This window comes from Ambystoma mexicanum, chromosome 10 (assembly GCF_040938575.1).
Source record: "Ambystoma mexicanum isolate Mex_15411 chromosome 10, UKY_AmexF1_1, whole genome shotgun sequence".
In the NCBI taxonomy this organism is placed as follows: Eukaryota; Metazoa; Chordata; class Amphibia; order Caudata; family Ambystomatidae; genus Ambystoma; species Ambystoma mexicanum.
The window spans coordinates 1,302,637,126-1,302,653,059 of NC_090932.1; positions in this window are offsets into that span (position 1 = coordinate 1,302,637,126).

Sequence of the window (15,934 nt, forward strand, 5' to 3'; positions counted from 1 at the left end):
GCTGCAGGTGCACCCAGAGGATTTTTGGTTACTGGGAATGCAATTTGAGGATTGCATTTATGTAGACAAGGCTCTACCGATGGGTTGTGTGATTTCTTGCGCTTTGTTCGAACGTTTTAGTTCATTCTTGCAGTGGGTTTTTACTTAGTTCAGGTGCGGAGGGGGTGCTACACTACCTAGACAATTATTTGTTCATCGGAGGGGCGGAGGGTGATTGTGAGTGCAGGAACATGCTTCAGATTTTCAGGCATTGATGCAGGAGCTGGGGGTGCCTTTGGCCGAGGATAAAACAGAAGGGCTGGCGGTGGTTTTGACATTTTTGGGGATTGAGCTGGATTCCAGGGCAATGACATCACGCTTGCTGCACGACAAGGTGAGTCGTTTGGTGGGTTTACTGGAGAAGGTGGTGGGGGCACGGATGGCGACTTTGCTGGAGATGCAGCAGTTGGTAGGGCATTTGAATTTCGCATGTAAGGTGGTGGCACCGGGGCATACCTTTTGTAGGAACATGTCGAGGGCCATGGTGGGAGCTAAATGCCCACATCATCGGGTGAGGGTTTCAGGGGCGGTGCGGGAGGATTGCAGGATCTGGCTGCGATTCTTGGAAGGGTTTAATGGGGTGTCCATGTGGCTACAGGAGGATCCAGTAGTCTGGGAGGTGCAGATATTTTCGGATGCAGCAGGTGCGGGGGGTTTCGGAGTCTTTTGGCAAGGAGAGAGGAGTGTGCAGAGAGGTGGCCATCGAGGTGGCTGGAAGAGGGGAGAAGTATTGCATTCCTTGAGTTCTTTCCATTGTTGGTGGCATTGGATCTGTGGGGCAGGGAGTTGTCAAATAAGAAGGTGAATTTCAATGTGGACAATGAGAGTGTGGACAATGTCGTCAACAGGCAGTCAGCAAGGGACCAGAGGGTGGTGAGGTTATTGAGGGAGTTTGTGTTGCGATGCCTTGAATGGAATGTGCTGTTCAGGGCTACGCATGTGCCGGGTAAAGAGAATGGCATCGGTGATGCATTATCTCGTTTTCAATGGCAGAGATTCCGTGGATTGGCACCTGGAGCAGACCAGAGCGGGCAGCGGATCACGGAGGAGCTGTGGAAGCTAGGAAACTGAGAGCTCTGTCGTTAGTGGAGGGCTCTTTGGCACCGTCGTCTACGGCAGCGTACAGGAGGGCGTGGGGAGAATTTCTAAAGAAGGGTGCTCGTAGCTGGAAGGGCTGGGAGGATGCTGAAGAGCGCAGGAGGGATGATGTGGTTATTTTTCTTCTGTGGTGTATGGATAACGGTTGGTCGAAGGCCACCATAGCGGGGAAATTGGCAGGAATAGCCTTCTACGGCAAATGGTTTTGGGGGTTTCACCTAATGGGGGGGGAGCTGGCGAGCAGGATGCTAGAGGGTTGGGCGAGGGAAAAAGGTGGGATGAAGGATAGCAGAAGGCCGATATCTGCAACCCTGTTCGTCAGATTATGCAGGGCCCTGGAGGTAGTTTGCTGGTCGGGTTGGGAGGGGATTATGTTTCAGGCTTGTTTTACATGGTTGTTTTTTGGGGCATTCAGGGTGTCGGAGCTTGTGGGAGCGAAAGGGGGTGCGGGTGGTTTACAGTGGGAGAATGTCCATTTTTCGGATTTGTGGGTGGATATTTGGATTGGACGGTCCAAAACTGACCAGAAGGGGAAGGGCTGCTGGGTGTCGCTGGGGTGGGGAACTAATGAGCTGTGACCGGTGAGGGCTGGTTTGGCGTGGAAGGAGTTATCAAGGGGAAGGTTGGGGTTGGTTTTTAGACATGCTGAGTGGTCAGGGGTGTCGGCAGCTGGGGGTTTTGAGGAAAGCATTAGGGCTGGTGGGGGAAAAGCCAGAGGATTTTGGTAGGCATTCATTTAGGATGGGTGCGGCAACTGAGGGTAGCCGTTTGGGGCTGTTGGAGGATAAGGTCAAGAGTTTGGGTAGGTGGAGGTCTAGGAAGTATAAGGGTTATATTAGGGCGCTGGGAAAAGAGTCTGGTTGAGAAAGGGCAATGGGTTTGTGGTGTGGATGGGGTCTTTGTGGGGGGTGGAGGTGCTTAAGTGACACTGTGATTTCTTTTTCAGAGACGGCGAAGAGACCGGGGCAGATTCGGCAGATTTGGATTGTCGGGCACTCAATTGTGAAGTGGGCGGGCAAAGAGGCAGAAAAGAGGGTTTTCGGCATGCAATTGGGCTGCAGCTATGAAATGGGGATTGTGAGGTGGTCGGGGGTTGGGGGGGCTGCGCTGGGATCAACTGCTGCCCATGCTAGCGGGGATGAAAGAGCGTTTTGGGGCCCCAGACGGGTTAATAATACATGCTGGGGAGAATGATCTGGTGCGGGATACGGGAGTAGCTTTGTTAAAGAAGATGAAGAGGGATCTGGCATGACTTAAGGAAATTTGGCCTAAGGTAAGTTTGGTATGGACTAAGTTGTTACCGAGGAGAGTGTGGAGGGGTGCAGTGAGAGAAGGTGCGGTAGAGCGCAAAAGGAAAAAGATAAATAGGGAGATGATAAGGTTTTGTGGCCTGGCAGCGGTGCGAGTTCTTGAGCACAAGGAGATTATATATGAGAACTTTGAGGTTTTTAGGGAAGATGGAGTTCATTTGACGCTTTACGGTAATAGTTACTATTTGCTGGATTCAAGGTTGTTGGTGGAGGATATGGTGAAGAGTTGGAAGTGTTGAGCACCTCAGTTGTGGGGCAGAAAAGAACACCTTAGGGGAGGGTTTTTTCTGGTGGCGGGGGGCATGCCCCCTTTGGGTGAGGGGGAGGCAAGCAATGGGGGGGATATCGTGGGTACGGATGGGGTGGTGCTGTTTGCACGAACGGGCTACCCCGGGGATGCAGAGAGGGGAGCAGGTCTGGAAGATGGAGGGGCATGGCCCCGGGGAGAGGGTGGCAGAAAGCACGGACGAAGGCTGGAGAAGATGGTGAGGGGATGGTGAGGACCTGGAGATAGGTAGGGATGAAATTGGGGTTATTCATTCAATTGTTGGGGCTTTAAGAGTTAATTATTTATTTAATGTTTGGCAAAATGTTAAAGAGGTTTATTTAGTCTGTAAGGCCAGGGGCCAGGTTAGCGTTTATTTGTGAGCTTTGGCCTGTCACATTAAAGCGACCCTTTCCACTTGAGCGAGTCTGGGTTTTTGTGCAGTAAGCACAAAGGGGGTGGAACCCGGGGGGAACGCGCAGCGTTTCCCCCCGGGGTGGTTTTGGGCGCTGCACAGGCCAGCGAGCTGGCCTGCCCATAGCGTGTCGCTGGGGGGGATATTTAAGGGGCAGGGAAGGTTCGAGCGCAGGCGACCATTGAGGGTGAGTCTTTGTCCCCGCCCCCCCATTTCATTTTGGTGAGGTCCATTGGGGTGAAGTAGGGGTGGTTGATTTGCGAGTGGGAAGGCAGTTTTAATTTTCCCCCAGGCTTTGGATTTTTCAGGTCGTTAATGTGTGTTTACGGCATAAGGTAAAGGGGGTTATTGGTAGCTTTGGTGTGACAGGTTGGGTCGTTAGTTTGGAGGATTGTTAAGAGGTTTTGTTGCTGATGTGACAGGTCGGCCTGGCTGCGAGTCTAAGGTAGGAGGAGATTGGTGTTGAGGGGAGTTTTGGGGGTGTAGGAAGTAGTTGGCGGGGGGCATGGCCCCTTTGGATGAGGGGGAGGCAAGCAATGGGGGGGATAGCGCGGGTAGGGATGGGGGTGGTGCTGTTTGCACGAACGGGCTACCCGGGGATGCAGAGAGGGGAGCAGGTCTGGAAGATGGAGGGGCATGGACCCGGGGAGAGGGTGGCAGAAAGCGGGGACGAAGGCTGGAGAAGATGGTTAGGGGATGGTAAGAACCTTGAGATAGGTAGGGAGGAAATTGGGGTTATTCATTCAATTGTTGGGGGCTTTAAGAGTTAATTATTTATTTCATGTTTGGCGAAATGTTAAAGCAGTTTATATAGTCTGTAAGGCCAGGGGCCAGGTTAGCGTTTATTTGTGAGCTTTGGCCTGTCACATTAAAGTGACCTTTTCCACTTAAGCGAGTCTGGGTTTTTGTGCAGTAAGCCCAAAGGGAGGCACCGGAGGGAACACGCAGCGTTTCCCCCGGGGTGGTTTTGGGCGCTGCACAGGCCAGCGAGCTGGCCTGCCCATAGCGCGTCGCTGGGGGGGTATTTAAGGGGCAGGGAAGGTTCAAGAGCAGGCGACCATTGAGGGTGAGTCTTTGTCCCCGCCCCCCCATTTCATTTTGTTGAGGTCCATTGGGGTGAAGTAGGGGTGGTTGATTTGCAAGTGGGAAGGCAGTTTTAATTTTCCCCTAGGCTTTGGATTTTTCAGGTTGATAATGTGTGTTTAGGGCATAAGGTAAAGGGGGTTATTGGTAGCTTTGGTGTGAAAGGTCGGGGCGTTAGTTTGGGGGATTGTTAAGAGGTTTTGTTGCTGATGTGACAGGTCGGCCTGGCTGCGTGTCTGAGGTAGGAGGAGATTGGTGTTGAGGGGAGTTTTGGGGGTGTAGGAAGTAGTTGGTGGGGGGCATGGCCCCTTTGGATGAGGGGGAGGCAAGCAATGGGGGGGGAATAGCGCGGGTAGGGATGGGGGTGGTGCTGTTTGCACTAACGGGCTACCCCAGGGATGCAGAGAGGGGAGCAGGTCTGGAAGATGGAGGGGCATGGCCCCGGGGAGAGGGTGGCAGAAAGCGGGGACCAAGGCTGGAGAAGATGGTTAGGGGATGGTGAGGACCTGGAGATAGGTAGGGAGGACATTGGGGTTATTCATTCAATTGTTGGGGGCTTTAAGAGTTAATTATTTATTTAATGTTTGGCGAAATGTTAAAGCAGTTTATTTAGTCTGTAAGGCCAGGGGCCAGGTTAGCGTTTATTTGTGAGCTTTGGCCTGTCAAATTAAAGCGACCTTTTCCACTTAAGCGAGTCTGGGTTTTTGTGCAGTAAGCCCAAAAACCTATTTTACGTTAGCTCAAGTTGTATAGATTTTCAGTCAATATACGTAAATTAGATTTTCATTGTAAATTGCTTGCACACAGACTGTAAATGCAATTTACACAGAAGTCCTGTTTTACATGACGTCGTACATGTTTATTTAACATTTCTGGAATTTCCCAGTCTGAGCGATGCCAGTATTAAAAGTAGTTTGTCAACAACTGTGCTTACAGGGGGCGCTCTCTCAAAATTACTTGGCTCATGAAACGAGTATCTTTGACAAGCTACACAGATGGCAAAATGACCCTCTTTCGTTGGTTGGTAGACTAGCCTTGGTGAAAATGATTCTCCATCCCAAGCTGCTATACTTGTTCATGAATGTGCCTCTATGGTCTGGCAAGGAGTACTTTACGAGGTTCCTCTGGTCTTTCTCTCAATTCTTGTGGCACTCCGGTGCGGTCTGTAAAAAGTGGGCAGCGTTGACATTATTTTATGATGGGAGGGGGGGTTTGCTGGGCCCCATTTTGCAATCTACTTGATTGCTGCCCAACCACAATTTGCATCCTATTGGTACGGAGCATCGAGGGAACCCCACCTCATGTCCGACTAAAACACCTGGCGGCTGACAAAAAGGACACTAGAACACTCATACTGAACACCATGTACAAAGATGACTGTCCGTGTGCCCCAGTACACACCACCATCTTTGCATGGCGGGCTGTATTATGGAGAATAGGAGTGGTACACCCGTATTACAAATACTTCCTCAGTGGAAATTCCCAGGACTGGACGCTACTTGAGACGGTTCTCTCTGCACCCATTGGGCGGAGAAGCTGGCATATTGAGCGCTAGGAGACTTATTCCCAGAGAGGACGTTTCTCACTGTGCAGACTTGGAAGCAGGGTCACAGGGGTACGACAACGGAAATTCTGCAACTGTACAGCATCCATGCTGCTGTATCCAAATGGTGAGACTGCTACCCAATAGAAGCCCCTGACAATGATTTCCTGGTATATACCTCCAATTCTATGTCAAGACCGGAGGCCAGGATTATGCTTTCTCTTCAACTTTACTGATCAGCAGCAAAGAAATAATTCTATGTCAAGACCGGAGGCTCGGATTATGCTTTCTCTTCAACTTTACTGATCAGCAGCAAAGAAACAATTACCAAAGAACATGAGACACAAAACTAATAAAAAACTACAATAACCATGTTTTTTCTGAGTCTTTGTAGTCCATTTCTATTGGTCCTCAAACTGACCATGTGATGTCTCTAAACCAATCAAACAAGTCCTCAAAGCTTAAAGCCTCCTGTCCTCTTTCCATTCTTCCTCTTTCTTTGCTGCTCGGCAGCGAGTTAAGTGCCTTTTATTCTTTCTTACCATTGTGTGAGTGATTGTGAGAGAGTGTTTATATTTTGTATTATTCACAGCACGCATACACGCGTGCGTGAATTATACAAGGCGGAGCATATCCGCATTAGTTTTCTTTCGGTTCTTGGGAGTTGCGGCCGCAACGGGGCTGGTACACCGGCGGCCGCATCTCCTCAGACCCGACACAGAGGGCACTACGACACAGAAGAGAGAGCGCAACGGGACCGCATACTTCCGGCGCTCTCTCTCTACATTTTGAATTTCATTGTGGGAACGTACGGAGTGAGTGATACGCACATTTAAGCAGCAGCTTTCTTATCAGATCGAAAGATCTATTATTATATAAATTTCGTTCCACTTCAGAACGCAACGTTCGATCGGAGCGCAGCGTTCTGTCAGGAACACGACAGCGCCCCTGCAGGCCATTCTAAGGTACCGCACAATAATACGGGCACAGTCCCATGTAAAACCTGTCAATTGGCATTATATATTTATGTATAATTACGAACCAGGTGATAAATACAAAGATATATATTCTTATATATATATATGCATATTTATTATCTCTCTTTACAGAGGGAATACAAAAAGATCTTAAAACCTGGTATATATATATATGTATATATATATATATATATATATATATATATATATATATATATATATATATATATATATACATTTGAATTCCCCAGTGTCTGTGTAAACATGAGCTCCTCCAGTGATGAGGGGAAGGCTCGTATTAGCCAAAAGAGGAGCCATACGGAGATGACTCAGGTCCTCCAAAAAGCCCTGGGGGCTTCGCTGGGACACGGACCACAGCAGATAGCTCTGATGGAGGACTGGCTCAAATTCTCACAGGGCCTGGAGGAAATCAAAGGCCTTAAGGCACAGAAAAATCTAAAGGGGGCAGAAAAGCAGCCCGCAGGGCAGAAGAAGCCCACCCCACCCCGGGCACACCACCAAAGAAGAAGGGTGGTAAAAGGAGGAGGAAAGGTAAAGCGGGGCCTAGCAGGAGACAGGAAGGATCCTCTGATAGCTACGAAGAGGGTGAGGATGACTGGGAGGAGGAATACTCAGAGGAGGAAGAAGTACTATCTATATCCTCCTCAGAGGAAGAAGGGCACAAAGCACTGAAGAAAAAGAAAAGAGAGGAGACAGAGGAGGATGATGCAGAGGACGATGACTTCGATCCGGAGGCACCAATTCATCCCAGATCATCCAAATGGGAGCCGCCAAAAAGAATAGCGGCCTATCTAAAGAAGCGCCTGAGAGCGCCGCTAGCCAAAGAGGCTAGGAGCAAGATGAGGGTGAAATGCCCCAGACCTCACCTCGAAGAGGGTGCAGCGGATACACCCGACATAGATGAGAAGATGATTACCTTCATGAGCAAATACACAAAAGATGTGAGGAAGGGTCTGGATAGATCCTGGCGGTCATGCCAAGATAAGATGCTAGACATGACAGGACCCCTCACAAAAATTCTCCAGATAGGAGAAGAGGCTAAAGTCAAAGAAGAGCCGATAGACCCGTCAATTCTAATCGGGTGGGCCCAGAGGGCGATATGCATGTTGGGAAACGCCAACCATGCCATCACCACAGAAAGAAGGAGATCTTTGTTGGTGAAGATCGATCCTAAACTGAGTGAGTTGGCCTCCTCGGAATCAGCATCATCCGCGAATGGGAAGTTATTTGGGGACTCCTTTATCAAGGCGCTAACCAAATTTGTGAATTCCTATGTAGCCTTGGACAAGGCACAAGCCTTGCCTAAAAGAGTGTTCGGGAGGCACATTTTTGGACGGGTCAGCAGAGACAGGGGTCGCTCAGCTGGCCGGTTCCACTATAATTGATCCTATCAGGACAGAGCACAGTGGTGAGAGCAGCATGATCGTAGACAAACGCCTTTCTTTCCATCAAGAAGTAGAGGAAGAGGCAGAAACTGGCGACAAGGGGAACGTCAGAAAAACAACCCGGGTGAGAACAGTATACCCACACCTAAATACCCCAGAAGTAGGGGGAGGACAGCTCAGTTTTTACAAAATTGGTTGGATATATCGGGAGATTGCTGGGTAATACAGACCGCTCAAGGTTTTTATATAGAATTTCTAGAGACACCACATCAGGGAAATCCACCAAAGAGGCTAGAAATGAACAGAGAAGACAAGGTATTACTGGAAGGAGAATTGCAAATGGGTAGAAAGCAAAAGAGCGATAAGACCCGTAACAGTTCAATCAGAAGGTTACATAAGCAATATGTTCCTAGTAAAAGGGAAACACAAGACAAGACCAATTATAAACCTGAAAGGCCTAAACGAATTTGTGGTGTACAGACAGTTCAAGATGGAAGGGATACACTTGTTAAGAGATACCTTAATTCAGGGAGACTGGCTAGCCAGGATAGATTTAAAAGATGCATACCTGACTATTTCCCTAGCAGAAGATCACTGCAAATTTCTGAGATTCATCTGGGAGGAAACAACATGGGAATTTCGGTGCCTGCCCTTCGGCCTGGCATCAGCACCATGGTGTTTCACCAAGATAATGAAACCAGTTGTATCACACCTCAGAAGTCACGGGATAAGACTGATAATCTATCTAGACGACATATGTCTGATGTGCCAAGAGAAGGAAACGCTAATAGAGCAAGTTCAGACAATAATACATTTGTTAGAGAGTCTGGGGTTTCTAATAAATTGGGAGAAATCCAGTATGGTACCAGTACAATCAATGGAATTCCTGGGGTTCATAGTGGACTCTATTCAGGGAACTCTCAGTCTACCCATTCACAAGGTGAACGATATCAAAAAACAGCTAAGACACACACTAGCGAATGGAGAACTGTCGCTGAGGGACATTGCAAGACTAGTGGACCGTCTAGCGGCATCAATCCAAGCAATATTCCCAGGACCACTACATTACAGGGCACTCCAGAGGCTGAAGATCTATCACCTCAGGAGGGGCGCTTCCTACGAGTCAAAGGTGACCATTTCACAAGAAGTAAGTGAAGAGTTGTAATGGTGGCTAATCCATATGGATGCATGGAACGGGAGAGCGATATTTGGTTCATACCCGGACCTGGTCATCGAATCCGACGCCAGCAGATGGGGCTGGGGAGCCCGATGCAGGAACCTGTCGACAGGGGGCAGGTGATCAGATCAAGAGACGAGTCTACACATCAACTGCCTGGGGTTGCTAGCAGGGTCCTTTGCAGTTAAATGCTGGACCCAAGAAAGGGCTCAATGTTGTGTCCTGCTATGCTAAAAAATGACAATGTCTCGGTGGTCAGGTACATCAACAGACTGAGCAGGACAAGATCCAGACTACTGTCAGAACTGGCAAAAGACTTCTGGGAACTCTGTCTTCAGAGGAGAGTCTCAGTGACGGCGGAATATCTGCCGGGCCATCAGAACGAAGTGGCCGATTGGAACTCCAGATACCTCAGAGATGCCAGCGATTGGAAACTGGACGAGGTAGTGTTTCAAGAACTGATGTCTCGATGGGGACCATGCCAGGTCGACTTATTTGCATCGAGACTAAACAAGCAGTTACCCCGGTTCTTCAGCTGGAGATCGGACCCAGAAGCAGAGGCGACAGATGCCTTCCTGTAATCATGGGGCCACCAGAAGAACTATGCATTCCTTCCATTCTCCATGATAGCGACAAATTCATCATTCGAGACCATAGAGATCTTAGTCACCCACTAGCGAGGTCAGGAGGACTCAACCTATTAGCTTGGGTGATTTCAGGAGATCTTGGGTTAGGCCAGGACTATCGAATGAGGCTGAAAACATTATTAGCGAATCCTGGGCTCCAGGGACACACAGAGCTTATAAATCAGCATGGGCTAGATGGAGTAGCTGGTGTCTGGAGAGGAATATTCATCCCGATGAAACGGATGTAGTACATGTAGCTAATTTTTTAGCTCAGATGGGAGCTCAAGGAAAGGCATACAGAACTATCAACATGGCCAGGTCTGCGATATCGGCAGGACACCCTACAGTAGAAGGCTTAGCGATTGGGGAACACCCATTAATCTGTAGATTAGTGAGGGGAGTGAAGATGATCAGACCCCCTAGTGAAAAGTATAATCAATTATGGGACGTAGACAGAGTTCTGAGATTATTTCTATAATGGCCCGATAATCATGATTTACCAAGGAAAGCGATTTCAGGCAAGTTATCCATGCTCTTATGTCTTTTAGCATGTAAGAGATCCTCAGATGTTAGAGCACTGGAGGTCAACAGGAAAAGTGTATCTCTGAACGGAGTGACTTTTCTCATAACAAGAAGGACCAAAACAGGTTTGAGATCTATTTCTTAGGACGCTTTCCCAGGACAACCGAAATTATGTCCAGTCAGATGCTTATCAGCATATGAGGATATGACAAGGGAAGTATGACCTCCAGGAGTGTCACAATTATTGATAACAATTTGTAAACCATTTAAAGCAATTACACCGGCTACCATAGCCAGATTGCTTAGATGGGTGATGGTACAAGCAGGCATTGATATTGAGAAATATGGTGCCCACTCAACTAGAGGAGTGATGGCTACCAAAGCCTTTAACATAGGAGCCAGAGTAGAGGACATCATGAGGTCTGCAGATTGGTCGAATGAATCGACTTTTAAAACTTTCTATATCAAACCTATGGAAAGTGCGACATCGTTAGTGGTGAGTAAGCTTTGAACAAGCATAACCCGAGCCTCCGGTCTTGACATAGAATTCAGATTTTCAACACATTCTTTACAGAAATTCATAATTCTATTAAAGAAACAGAGGCGAAGGATTATCCCACTCTATCAATCGTAAGAATGTAATGTATTATAAATACTGTAATGTTGATATTTATTATGATTAATGAAGCAATACATGATGAATACAATATGAAATAATGCTGTAAATGCACAAGAGAGAAATTAATTGCTGTGTAGTTGAATTTACGATTGTCCCACCCTTGTTTCGGTTTATAGTCACCTCTTTAATTTTATGATTCTATAGGGATGGCAACGGACAACAAGCAATCCGGGAATTGAACTAGGATGGGAATGGAACGGACGGAATTCCAAAAATGCACTGGACGCAACCTTGCATGGACAAAGAAAGAGGAGGAATGGAAAGAGGACAGGAGGCTTTAAGCATTGAGAACTTGTTTGATTGGTTTAGAGACATCACATGGTCAGTTTGAGGACCAATAGAAATGGACTACAAAGACTCAGAAAAGACATGGTTATTGTAGTTTTTTATTAGTTTTATGTCTCATGTTCTTTGGTAATTGCTTCTTTGCTGCTGATCAGTAAAGTTGAAGAGAAAGCATAATCCTTCACCTCCGTGTCTTTAATAGAATTATGACTTTCTGTAACAAATGTGTTGAAAATCTGAATTAGAAGCATGTGATTGATAATCTGTCTGAAGTGGTGAGCTGCACAGTGTTATATTCCCCCATGAGTGCTCTGTTCGAGATATGGTGCGATGTCATGGAGCAGAGGCTGAGATCTTTTCTGAATATGGGGTGCCTAATTGCCAAACGCTGTATATTGAAGAAGTGGAAGGATGTGGCTCCACCGGTGGGCAAGGACTGGCTAACAGAACTGAAATAGGCGCAGAACTGTGAAGAGCTGTTCATAAGTGCATTGCCAACTTCGTCCAAGCCTAAAGACATCTGGTGTGAATACTGTGTGTACCTAGCTCGAATACCGCCCACTTAAATATGTATGTGACGGCAATACTTGTGAAATGCTCCTAAATCTGGAGATTCCATAATTTTAATGTTCAATAGATTAGATTAGATTAGATTAGATTAGGAATTTATAGTGCGCACATCCTTCTGGAACCAAACAGTAAACTGCATCTTGGCGCAGATGTTAAGATCCTTTGCTCACATTGAAGTACAGTCACAGAACCCAGTTGATTACTGAAACAGCTATGTTTTAATTTTTTTTTAAAAAGAATGATAGATGATATATTCCACAATTCTGCTGGAAGAGCGTTCCAGAGATGGGGGCCCTGATGGAGAAACATCGAGAGAGGAATTTAGATGAGGGGACCACCAGAAGATTTCTTCCAGAGGAACGGAGAGTACGTTCTTGCAGATAGCTCTTAATTTTCTTTATTAAATACTTCGGTGCAGTTCCCTAAACGCACCTAAAGATCAGGCATAATAATCAAAATTTGAATCTTTGCCGTACTGGAAGCCAATGCAGTTTTCTGCGGTATTTAGAGATGGAAACTCTTTTTGGGAGATTGTACACTAATCAAACTGCTGCATTATGGGCTACCTGGAGCCTCTGCAGTTGACAGTCCGGAGCTACAAGTAGCAGTGTTCCTTAATAGTACAGTCTTGAGTGTACCATAGTGCCTACAATCGTAGCACAGTCTGCTTCAGAAACCATAGGCAGAATACGTTTCAGGAGTCTAATCTGGAAGTAAACAGATTTGACTACTTCCGAGATGTGGGCATTACTGGCCAGGGATGCTTGCCAAATACAGCCTAAGTGTTTGATTTTATAGGAGAAAAATTTGGCAGAACCAAAGATGGCAGGACAGGGAGTGGAGGCATGATATTTGCTAAGAAGAGACTTTGGTCAAAGTACTATAACCCCGGTTTTAGTAGGGTTTAACTGAAGCCTGCTTTCTACTATCCAGTCTTTTATGGCTTCAGCACAGGCCAAGACATGCTGTGTTGCTTCTGGTGTCGATTTTAGACTGACATCTATTTCAGTGTTGTCTGCATATGAGTGGTATTTGAGATTAAACCTGGAGAAGATATCAATCACTGTCCTAAGGTAGATAGTAAACAGCATTGGTGACAGTGAGGATCCCTGTGGAACTCCACATAGTATTTGTATTTGTATTTATTGTATTTATATAGCGTGTTACTCCAAAGCGCTTCACGTTATAACAACAAAATACATAGTACTGGTAGAGATTCAGAATAGTAACCTCCCAGCTTGACTACTTGGGTCTGTTTATTCAAGAAGGAGGAAAACCATTTCAAGGCAGCCTCTGACATCTGGGCGATGTTGGGGAGGAGTGAGCACCTTTGGCTAGCGCCTCCCTGCACCCCTTAAGCGCTTTACAATTAGTCAAGACTTCTAAGCACTATAGCACTGGGAAAGCTTCTTTCATGCAAAAATAATCACACAGAGGCATGGCCAGTCACTAAAAAAAGATAGTTATTTGCATCTTATATTTTAATCCCAACTATTAATTTGTAAAACTGTTGTACATTGTAAAATAGCTTTGTTTAAAACACACGGTAAAGATCAGGCTCTCTGCCAAAGAGGAATGTGCTTGCGCTAAGAATAGATCGCAGAGCTCGTGTGCGGTGTTGCATCACTGAGTCTAAGGCTGGAAGAGAGAACGAAGTGGCTGACCAACTGGTCCTATCAATCACAGGCAAATGGAGACTAAGAGTCAACACGACATAGTATTAGAAAAGTGTTTTTCTGTAGAAGTTACTGGACCACATGAAATGTCATTTTATGGAGTTAATGTTGAGAGAATGGTAGGAAGATGTGTTTATGTATGAATGTTTATAATATAGTAAATTATGCTAAAAAAGAGCAACAAAGTATTACTGCTAAATACAGCATTAATGTTAAGTAGGGAACATGACCATGCAACACTGGAGCCTCTGCAGCATCACTTGTATGGCAAGAAGAACAAGTTTGGAGGAACTCTGCTGGTATCCAGTGACCAAGTGAAGTGTATTTAAGCCCCAGGCACAGCACCAGTATCCAGAGGATCTTGGAGTCGGCGAAGGACGGTGACAGAATGCTGGCTTGGAAATGGCAGATTACTCTGTCATTTCCCCAATCCTCATGATCTGTAAAGATTAAAGTCTTGTCATCATCTGCAAGACAGACTCATGGCTTTTGATTCCCTAGAGGGGTGCATTTACTCTGATTCATGGTGATTATGGATCCCCTGTATTTAAGGGGCGCCCCTGTAAATTGGGGCTCGCTTTCAGTGGTGGCCCCTTGGCATGTTACTTAGTTTCCTGTGCTATGTGAAGCCCCAGGCAGGTCAGCCACGCCCAACTGTAGTGATCAGAATCCTAACTTAATAAACCCATGTATCCTGAGCGACTTTAGTAGAAGCCATTTTAAAAGAAATCCTTTCTGCTCACTGGAGCAGGGCGTGGCTCCAGAACCACCGCATGGGGACTTCGTAACAGAGGGAAACTCAAGTGAACAATGCCCATGTGAGTATACTCTTGCAGGTGATGGCAACATGGGAACGTGTATGTGATGTGGTGATAGGGTAATAGTGGTGATAGGGTAATAGTGGTGATGTGGTGATGTGGTGATGTGGGGATGTGGGTGATTTAGTGATGTGGGTGATATTATGGTGATGTGATTGTTGTATGAGGTCAGTGGAATAGATGGAATAGGACTTTTGGCAATGTAGTATTGGTGATGAAGTATAAAATAGGACTTTTGGTGATAAGTGGGTCATGTATTGAAATTGTCAGGTATTTCTGTTTTTCTACTTTTTATAATGGAAAGGAAAGGAAGGGGATCCCCAGTTTACAAGGACTGGGAGGTAAGGGATCCTCAGCCGCCATACAGGTTGAGAAGGTAGTACCACACAGTACTCTTCTTATGATGATAAAAGCAATAAGTGGTATTACGTAGTGGCTCGGTATATAAGGAATGGGCCTGGATCTTAGACTTTTATATTTTCTCGTGCTGTCTTTTGTGGTAAAAAGGAAGGTGGATGTGTGTGTGTGTGTGTGTGTGTGTGTGTGTGTGTGTGTGTGTGTGTGTGTGTGTGTGTGTGTGTGTGTGTGTGTGTGTGTGTGTGTGTGTGTGTGTGTGTGTGTGTGTGTGTGTGTGTGTGTGTGTGTGTGTGTGTGTGTGTGTGTGTGTGTGTGTGTGTGTGTGTGTGTGTGTGTGTGTGTGTGTGTGTGTGTGTGTGTGTGTGTGTGTGTGTGTGTGTGTGTGTGTGTGTGTGTGTGTGTGTGTGTGTGTGTAAAAAAGTGTATTGTTGAAGCACGTGCAACATAGCAGTACGGTTAAAGTGAAGCATTAGGGACGCGCGCAATATTATGCAAGGAAGAAACTCCAATAAAAGACATGCATAGGGTTCTGCCACTGTGTCGTGACAGAATAAATAAACAATTGATAGTAGAAACAAAGGAAGGGGGGACATCCTGCTCCTGGCCAGAGCAGGGATCCCATAATAGAAACATGCTAGAAAAAAAGTCCACCTTTGTAGCATCAAAATACAAAGGGAACAAGTCCCAAAAAAGAGAAGAGATTCTAGATCTCTGTAAATTAGTTGAGGATATAGGAGATCAGGGAGGTGAAAAAGAGATCCAATGTAAGGGGATATACCCTGTAACGTCCAAACCTGCAGAAGGGTATAAAAACCCAGTTTATAAGCCTCCAGAGGTAGAGAGAGTGTCAACAGGACTATCAGGATTAGCAACTAGTAGGGGGGACTTGAGAGCTTTTGCACTTGCACCTCCATATAACCCATCCACAAGCTCTAATATGCCCGTAGCATTAGTGTACCTAGAGGGTCCACAAGTAGACATTGACGATGAGCTAAGAGGATTGCAGGAAAGGTTGGTAAGGTTACAAGTGTCTGAAGAAGTATCACCAGAAATAAGGGTACCGGTACAGAAAATAGGGGATTGGAATC